This window comes from Panthera uncia, unplaced genomic scaffold, assembly GCF_023721935.1.
Source record: "Panthera uncia isolate 11264 unplaced genomic scaffold, Puncia_PCG_1.0 HiC_scaffold_611, whole genome shotgun sequence".
In the NCBI taxonomy this organism is placed as follows: Eukaryota; Metazoa; Chordata; class Mammalia; order Carnivora; family Felidae; genus Panthera; species Panthera uncia.
This window is the reverse complement of record NW_026059772.1, coordinates 562-10,353: the sequence shown is the minus strand read 5'-3', so window position 1 is coordinate 10,353 and position 9,792 is coordinate 562. Positions and strand designations below refer to the sequence as shown.

General features: G+C 39.0%; 1 pseudogene; it reads right to left on the bottom strand.

Moving 5' to 3' along the window:
- Positions 1-1,097: 1,097 nt before the first annotated feature.
- On the bottom strand, positions 1,098-2,399 carry LOC125918266 (CTD small phosphatase-like protein 2; annotated as a pseudogene).
- Positions 2,400-9,792: the final 7,393 nt, after the last annotated feature.

Below are 9,792 nucleotides of genomic sequence, written 5' to 3'. Positions count from 1 at the left end.
CCACAAGATTATGAAGAATATATTAGTAAACAATTACACAGATTTTTACCTTGATTAACACCAAGAGCATACCAGAGGTAATCTCAGTCCATGCAGATTAAGTGAAAATATTGAGTCACTGTGATGAATGCTTCATTCGTGGAGAAAACTAAAGGGAGCAGTAACCAAACTAAGCCCCAAAGGTGGCCAAACTCACTTTCCTTAAAGATTCCTGAGCACAGAGATATCTGAGGCATACCTTTATCCGTTAACTCTGTGTGCTGTTGCAAGATATTACCATTTGGAATATATGCCATCACAATGGTTTAAATCTTTTGAGTATTAGCCATTAATATATTCTTACCTACTCGGTCTCTTCATTTCTGAAAAGATTTCACCACAGTAAAATATTTTAGAAACAAAGTGTAAATGTGCCTCTTTCTAAATGAAACTTACATGGACTGAAAGTAGAGAGTATTTTTAAACAAATATGCAATACGCAGGCAGAACAAGTGGGCAAATGGCATTCAAGTGTATTGTAAAAAACAAAACTGACCATTTAAAAACACTTTGAAGTGCCTCAGCTAAAATGCATAATGAAATTCTAATCTAACCCAAGTCAATACATGTTTTTAAAAAGTTATAAACCTTAACAGGAAAAATGAAACAACTTTTATCAGCAATTTCTATTAAGATGAGAATCTTAAAGTAGTAGAAGTGTGGCTTTATATGCACTTAGAACACCAAACAGAGAAAGAAAAACAAGTCCATTTTCATCTTTTTTTTTTTTTTAAATAAAACCCTGTGTGACTATGGGACCAAACTGCTTGTGGCAGAAACATAATTCTATATGAACTTCAGATGTTCTGTACATAAAAAATTCAGAGTTGCATGAGTTCCAAAGGCTTTTTTTTTGTTTCAGCCTACCTACTCTGTGTATGTAAGCTGAGATAGGTAAAGTTTCTTTCTGCAACCATTGATTATCACTGAACACCAAAATTAAGAAAAGCAAGATGGGTTACAAAATGTAAATTTTCAAAAGGAGTAAGAATGTGTTGCCTTAGTCTAAAAGGGCCCTGTTTTCTCTCTCCCTTCATTGTTTTGAGAAGTCTTTGTAGTTAATCTGGGGAAAGCAAATCATGCAATCAAAATTTTCCTTTGATGTGAAGTTGAACATCATCATTCAGGTCTACAAACTTCTAAATATATGTAATCACATTTAGGAGTACATTGAGAGTTTACTCTACAAACCAGCTTTCTATAAGGATTCTATTGAAAAGCTGGTATGTAAAGGCTTGTGGTGGTTTGTCAGCTATTACAGTTTTTGAAAGATGTCTTCCAAAGATAAGTTCTTTGTATATGTTGCTTGTAAACAAACACAACTTTCACAGAAAGGCCAGTGCCTCACTAGTTGCCTTTTAGGAGCTACCATAATTAGATAATATCTGCTTATACCCTCTTAAGAGTAGTAAAAACAATAATCTTATAAATCTGAGATATTGGTTTCAAGGATTCCTGGAAGAATAGTCTTAATCTCACATAAATCTGATCAATAGTATCTTGGATATGGACTGGAAAAGTAAGGTCTGCATCTCTTAGCTCATTTAGACTACAGTGCACTTAGTGTTTAATATAGGTCTAAAAGTAGGCAGAATTCCAGTGTGCTTCTTGTTTTCAGTAGAAAAGTAGATTTCCAATTTAATTGTTCTTCTGTTAGTCGTGGAACATATTGCATGACATATTGCATCAACTCACAGATGAATAACCACTATCTAGATAGTGGTGAGATGTCCCAAAGAACTGTTTCTTCTGCTTCCTCTGAAACATTATTTATTGATAGCCTGCCTTGAACTGCTTGATTTGAATTAACTCCTCCATTAGTTGATTCAGGACTATCAGAAGCAACCTCATCCACTTGTTCCTTATCAAGTGTTTTTACTATCTCTTCAATTTTGCAGCCTGTCCTGGAGAATCTGATCCTGATGTGTCAGTTATTCAATGCTAAAAAAAGTGGAAGATAGGAGGAAATAGGGACCCCAAAATTTATTCCATGCGAGATTGCCCGAGAAAGGATTATGTCCTATTTTCCAGTTTGCTTTACATGTTTATTTGTCATTTCATAACTACCAGCATTTGCGATACTTGTCAGGCCTTTCTTGTGCTCTTGGTGTTGATGTGTTCAAATTATTGTCCATATGAAGTCCAATTCTACTTTGTTTCAATGGATTTTCTCTCTCGTGAATGTGCTTCCTCTAATGATTTGATAAATTTATGTTAACAAGCTGATTTCATTCTTTGGTGGATTTTCTCCTCCTGAAAGCAGGCTTTCCTAAAATCTGAGTATTTCATTTTTGCTCAGGCAGGACATATTGCCTGTATTTGATTTGATGGCAAAAAGGCTTTTCTTGTTCTCACCTCATCTTTTTTAAAAAGTTTATTTATTTTGAGAGAGTGAGAGCTGAAGCAGGGGAGTGGCAGAGAGAAAGGGAGAGAGAGAGAGAATCCCAAGCAGGCTCCCCTCTGCCAGCACAGAGCCTGACTCAGGACTCAATCTCACGAACGGTGAGATCATGACCTGGGCTTAAATTGAGTCAGACACTTAATCGACTGAGCCACCCAGGCACACCTCAACCTCATCTCTTATGGGTGCTTCATGTAAACCTGTGCTGGCAAAAATATATCCTCAGGTTCCACCCAATCCTCAGCCCGATAGCTTTCATTTCCTTGCCAGATTGCAAAACTATTCCAACTGATCACAACCTCCTGTAAAAATTAAGGGTCACCCCAACCTCTTGTAACTATAAAGCCTGCCTCCCACAGTCTCTGCTAAGCCACTCTGTTTTCAAGTGCAATTTTCACGTGGCCTTGTGTGTACTGGAATGATTTCCTTCAGGGCTGTATAATTGATTAATAAACTTAAGTTTTATTTTATTTTATTTTATTTTTTTTATTTTTTTATTTTTTATTTTTTAATATATGAAATTTACTGTCAAATTGGTTTCCATACAACACCCAGTGCTCATCCCAAAAGGTGCCCTCCTCAATACCCATCACCCACCCTGCCCTCCCTCCCACCCCCCATCAACCCTCAATTTGTTCTCAGTTTTTAACAGTCTCTTATGCTTTGGCTCTCTCCCACTCTAACCTCTTTTTTTTTTTTTCCTTCCCCTCCCCCATGGGTTTCTGTTATGTTTCTCAGGATCCACATAAGAGTGAAACCATATGGTATCTGTCTTTCTCTGTATGGCTTATTTCACTTAGCATCACACTCTCCAGTTCCATCCATGTTGCTACAAAAGGCCATATTTCATTTTTTCTCATTGCCACGTAGTATTCCATTGTGTATATAAACCACAATTTCTTTATCCATTCATCAGTTGATGGACATTTAGGCTCTTTCCATAATTTGGCTATTGTTGAGAGTACCGCTATAAACATTGGGGTACAGGTGCCCCTATGCATCAGTACTCCTGTATCCCTTGGATAAATTCCTAGCAGTGCTATTGCTGGCTCATAGGGTAGGTCTATTTTTAATTTTCTGAGGAACCTCCACACTGCTTTCCAGAGCGGCTGCACCAATTTGCATTCCCACCAACAGTGCAAGAGGGTTCCTGTTTCTCCACATCCTCTCCAGCATCTATAGTCTCCTGATTTCTTCATTTTGGCCACTCTGACTGGCGTGAGGTGATATCTGAGTGTGGTTTTGATTTGTATTTCCCTGATAAGGAGCGACGTTGAACATCTTTTCATGTGCCTGTTGGCCATCCGGATGTCTTCTTTAGAGAAGTGTCTATTCATGTTTTCTGCCCATTTCTTCACTGGGTTATTTGTTTTTCGGGTGTGGAGTTTGATGAGCTCTTTATAGATTTTGGATACTAGCCCTTTGTCCGATGTGTCATTTGCAAATATCTTTTCCCATTCCGTTGGTTGCCTTTTAGTTTTGTTGGTTGTTTCCTTTGCTGTGCAGAAGCTTTTTATCTTCATAAGGTCCCAGTAATTCACTTTTGCTTTTAATTCCCTTGCCTTTGGGGATGTGCCAAGTAAGAGATTGCTACGGCTGAGGTCATAGAGGTCTTTTCCTGCTTTCTCCTCTAAGGTTTTGATGGTTTCCTGTCTCACATTCAGGTCCTTTATCCATTTTGAGTTTATTTTTGTGAATGGTGTGAGAAAGTGGTCTAGTTTCAACCTTCTGCATGTTGCTGTCCAGTTCTCCCAGCACCATTTGTTAAAGAGACTGTCTTTTTTCCATTGGATGTTCTTTCCTGCTTTGTCAAAGATGAGTTGGCCATACGTTTGTGGGTCTAGTTCTGGGGTTTCTATTCTATTCCATTGGTCTATGTGTCTGTTTTTATGCCAATACCATGCTGACTTGATGATGACAGCTTTGTAGTAGAGGCTAAAGTCTGGGATTGTGATGCCTCCTGCTTTGGTCTTCTTCTTCAAAATTACTTTGGCTATTCGGGGCCTTTTGTGGTTCCATATGAATTTTAGGATTGCTTGTTCTAGTTTCGAGAAGAATGCTGGTGCAATTTTGATTGGGATTGCATTGAATGTGTAGATAGCTTTGGGTAGTATTGACATTTTGACAATATTTATTCTTCCAATCCATGAGCATGGAATGTCTTTCCATTTCTTTATATCTTCTTCAATTACCTGCATAAGCTTTCTATAGTTTTCAGCATACAGATCTTTTACATCTTTGGTTAGATTTATTCCTAGGTATTTTATGCTTCTTGGTGCAATTGTGAATGGGATCAGTTTCTTCATTTGTCTTTCTGTTGCTTCATTGTTAGTGTATAAGAATGCAACTGATTTCTGCACATTGATTTTGTACCCTGCAACTTTGCTGAATTCATGTATCAGTTCTAGCAGACTTTTGGTGGAGTCTATCGGATTTTCCATGTATAATATCATGTCATCTGCAAAAAGCGAAAGCTTGACTTCGTCTTTGCCAATTTTGATGCCTTTGATTTCCTTTTGTTGTCTGATTGCTGATGCTAGAACTTCCAGCACTATATTAAACAACAGCGGTGACAGTGGGCATCCCTGTCGTGTTCCTGATCTCAGGGAAAAAGCTCTCAGTTTTTCCCCGTTGAGGATGATGTTAGCTGTGGGCTTTTCATAAATGGCCTTTATGATCTTTAAGTATGTTCCTTCTATCCCGACTTTCTCAAGGGTTTTTACTAAGAAAGGGTGCTGGATTTTGTCAAAGGCCTTTTCTGCATTGATTGACAGGATCATATGGTTCTTCTCTTTTTTTTTGTTAATGTGATGTATCATGTTGATCGATTTGCGAATGTTGAACCAGCCCTGTATCCCAGGAATGAATCCCACTTGATCATGGTGAATAATTCTTTTTATATGCTGTTGAATTCGATTTGCTAGTATCTTATTAAGAATTTTTGCATCCATATTCATCAGGGATATTGGCCTGTAGTTCTCTTTTTTTACTGGGTCTCTGTCTGGTTTAGGAATCAAAGTAATACTGGCTCATAGAATGAGTCTGGAAGTTTTCCTTCCCTTTCTATTTCTTGGAATAGCTTGAGAAGGATAGGTATTATCTCTGCTTTAAACGTCTGGTAGAACTCCCCTGGGAAGCCATCTGGTCCTGGACTCTTATTTGTTGGGAGATTTTTGATAACCGATTCAATTTCTTCGCTGGTTATGGGTCTGTTCAAGCTTTCTATTTCCTCCTGATTGAGTTTTGGAAGAGTGTGGGTGTTTAGAAATTTGTCCATTTCTTCCAGGTTGTCCAATTTGCTGGCATATAATTTTTCATAGTATTCCCTGATAATTGTTTGTATCTCTGAGGGATTGGTTGTAATCATTCCATTTTCATTCATGATTTTATCTATTTGGGTCATCTCCCTTTTCTTTTTGAGAAGCCTGGCTAGAGGTTTGTCAATTTTGTTTATTTTTTCAAAAAACCAACTCTTGGTTTCGTTGATCTGCTCTACAGTTTTTTTAGATTCTATATTGTTTATTTCTGCTCTGATCTTTATTATTTCTCTTCTTCTGCTGGGTTTAGGCTGCCTTTGCTGTTCTGCTTCTATTTCCTTTAGGTGTGCTGTTAGATTTTGTATTTGGGATTTTTCTTGTTTCTTGAGATAGGCCTGGATTGCAATGTATTTTCCTCTCAGGACTGCCTTCGCTGCATCCCAAAGCGTTTGGATTGTTGTATTTTCATTTTCGTTTGTTTCCATGTATATTTTAATTTCTTCTCTAATTGCCTGGTTGACCCACTCATTCGTTAGTAGGGTGTTCTTTAACCTCCATGCTTTTGGAGGTTTTCCAGACTTTTTCCTGTGGTTGATTTCAAGCTTCGTAGCATTGTGGTCTGAAAGTATGCATGGTATAATTTCAATTCTTGTAAACTTATGAAGGGCTGTTTTGTGACCCAGTATATGATCTATCTTGGAGAATGTTCCATGTGCACTCGAGAAGAAAGTATATTCTGTTGCTTTGGGATGCAGAGTTCTAAATATATCTGTCAAGTCCATCTGATCCAATGTATCATTCAGGGCCCTTGTTTCTTTATTGACTGTGTGTCTAGATGATCTATCCATTTCTGTAAGTGGGGTGTTAAAGTCCCCTGCAATGACCACATTCTTATCAATAAGGTTGCTTATGTTTATGAGTAATTGTTTTATATATCTGGGGGCTCGGGTATTTGGCGCATAGACATTTATAATAGTTAGCTCTTCCTGGTGGATAGACCCTGTGATTATTATATAATGCCCTTCTTCATCTCTTGTTACAGCCTTTAATTTAAAGTCTAGTTTGTCTGATATAAGTATGGCTACTCCAGCTTTCTTTTGGCTTCCAGGAGCATGATAAATAGTTCTCCATCCCCTCACTCTCAATCTAAAGGTGTCCTCAGATCTAAAATGAGTCTCTTGTAGACAGCAAATAGATGGGTCTTGTTTTTTTTATCCATTCTGATACCCTATGTCTTTTAGTTGGCGCATTTAATCCATTTACATTCAGTGTTATTATAGAAAGATATGGGTTTAGAGTCATTGTGATGTCTGTATGTTTTATGCTTGTAGTGATGTCTCTGGTACTTTGTCTCACAGGATCCCCCTTAGGATCTCTTGTAGGGCTGGTTTCGTGGTGACAAATTCCTTCAGTTTTTGTTTGTTTGGAAAGACCTTTATCTCTCCTTCTATTCTAAATGACAGACTTGCTGGATAAAGGATTCTCGGCTGCATATTTTTTCTGTTTAGCACACTGTAGATATCGTGCCAAGCCTTTCTGGCCTGCCAAGTTTCAAAGGAGAGATCAGTCACGAGTCTTATAGGTCTCCCTTTATATGTGAGGGCACGTTTATCCCTTGCTGCTTTCAGAATTTTCTCTTTATCCTTGTATTTTGCCAGTTTCACTATGATATGTCGTGCAGAAGATCGATTCAAGTTACGTCTGAAGGGAGTTCTCTGTGCCTCTTGGATTTCAATGCCTTTTTCCTTCCCCAGTTCAGGGAAGTTCTCAGCTATAATTTGTTCAAGTACCCCTTCAGCACCTTTCCCTCTCTCTTCCTCCTCTGGGATACCAATTATGCGTATATTATTTTTTTTTAGTGTATCACTTAGTTCTCTAATTTTCCCCTCTTACTCCTGGATTTTTTTATCTCTCTTTCTTTCAGCTTCCTCTTTCTCCATAACTTTATCTTCTAGTTCACCTATTCTCTCCTCTGCCTCTTCAAGCCGAGCCATCGTGGATTCCATTTTGTTTTGCATTTCGTTTAAAGCGTTTTTCAACTCCTCGTGACTGTTCCTTAGTCCCTCGATCTTTGTGGCAAGAGATTCTCTGCTGTCCTGTATACTGTTTTCAAGCCCAGCGATTAATTTTATGACTATTATTCTAAATTCACTTTCTGTTATATCATTTAAATCCTTTTTGATCAGTTCATTAGCTGTTGTTATTTCCTGGAGATTCTTCTGAGGGGAATTCTTCCGTTTGGTCATTTTGGAGAGTCCCTTGCGTGGTGAGGACCTGCAGTGCACTTCCCCTGTGCCTCTTCCGTGGGCCTCTAGTCTGCGCTTGACTCCGGAGACTCCCTTCTGCTAATCCTCTGGCGGTTTTCTGGGTTCTTTAGGCAGGTGTAGGTGGAATCTAAGTGATTGGCAGGACGCGTTGTGAGCCCCGTGTCCTCCTACGCCGCCATCTTCCGGAACCAATCTAAACTTAAGTTTTAGTTCATCTGCCTGGCATCAGGTTTTGTGTTTGGCCATCGCACACTGTTTAGGGTGGAACATCCCTTTCTCACCAATGAGGTGAATAGGAGTAAATCAAAACTGGGGTCAGACTTCCTTGTTCCTTTGCACGTCTCTTAATCTTTTGTGGGAAATTGCACATTTGAGATAATATGTTGTAGCAACTCTGGCTACTGACTCCTCCTCTGGTGCTTGTTATTGTTCTTTGCTTTTCTATTTATTTGCTTAATGACTGTTTGGATTATTTTGGAAGTCTATTCCACCTCCCCCAAAGCATGAAACCTCTGGTTTACCTCCTCAAGGAACCAAGCACAGGCTTGGATATGCCTTCAATCATTCAAGGATGAGTATTTTTTGCAAGGCTACTTTTGATTGTCTCTTTCCCTGACCACACTCAGCTGGTAATCTTCATGAGTTGCAGGATTGGGCATAAATTGCTCAATAGACTGAACCAATTAAATTTGGGTTCCTTTGATGGGACAGTTTTCAGGTTAGTATTTGTGATTTGTTTTCACCCCAGTGGGGCTCTTCTTAGTTGTACATTTCCCTGGTTCTCTCTGGCAAACTAGCTTTCTTTTTTTAAAAAAAAAATTAATGTTTATTTATTTTTGACAGAAAGAGAGAGAAAGAGGAGAGAGAGAGAGAGAGGGGGGGGGCGCACACAAGGGGGGGAGAGGCAGAGAGAGAGTGAGACACAGAAAACAAAGCAGACTCTTAGGCTATGAGGTGTCAGCACAGAGCCTGATGTGGGGCTTGAACCCATGCACCGCAAGATCATGACCTGAGCCGAAGTCAGACACTTAACCGACTGAGCAACCCAGGCACCCTGGTAAACTAGCTTTCTTACAGTTTAGTTTTTAATTTGAATAATTCTACTCACTTACTCTTTTTTGCCAGCTCTTCTTTTATTCATTTTTTAAAATATAATTTATTGTCAAATTGGTTTCTATACCACACCCAGTGCTCATCCCAACAAGTGCCCTCCTCAGTGCCATCACCCACTTTCCCCTCGCCCTCACCCCCCATCAACCCTCAGTTTGTTCTCTGCATTTAAGAGTCTCTTATGGTTTGCCTCCTTCCCTCTCTGTTTGTAACTGCTTTTTCTCCCTTCCCTTCCCCCATGGTCTTCTATTAAGTTTCCCAAGATCCACATATGAGTGAAAACATATGATATCTGTCTTTCTCTGACTGACTTATTTGACCCAGCATAATACCCTCCCGTTCCATCCACCTTGTTGCAAATGGCATGATTTCATTCTTTCTCATTGACAAGTAGAATTCCATTGTATATATAAACCACGTCTTCTTTATCCATTAATCAGTTGATGGACATTTAGGCTCTTACTCTTAATTGCTCTTAACCACAAACTATTATTTTTGAGAGGGCTATAAGCTTCAACATCTTCATCGTCTATTGCAAATTGATTCACTTCCCTTGGGAAGAGATGCAGAGCCCTCTGTTTAATGGCCTGCTTCTTGGGAAAAAGTCTATGAGCTATAGATGAGGAACTGGGAATGGTGTACTTCTTAATGGGTAACACTCCTGCTTTGGGAGCTGCTGATTCAGTGGAGGGGGACAGTAGTTTCAGGTCTTCTTGGT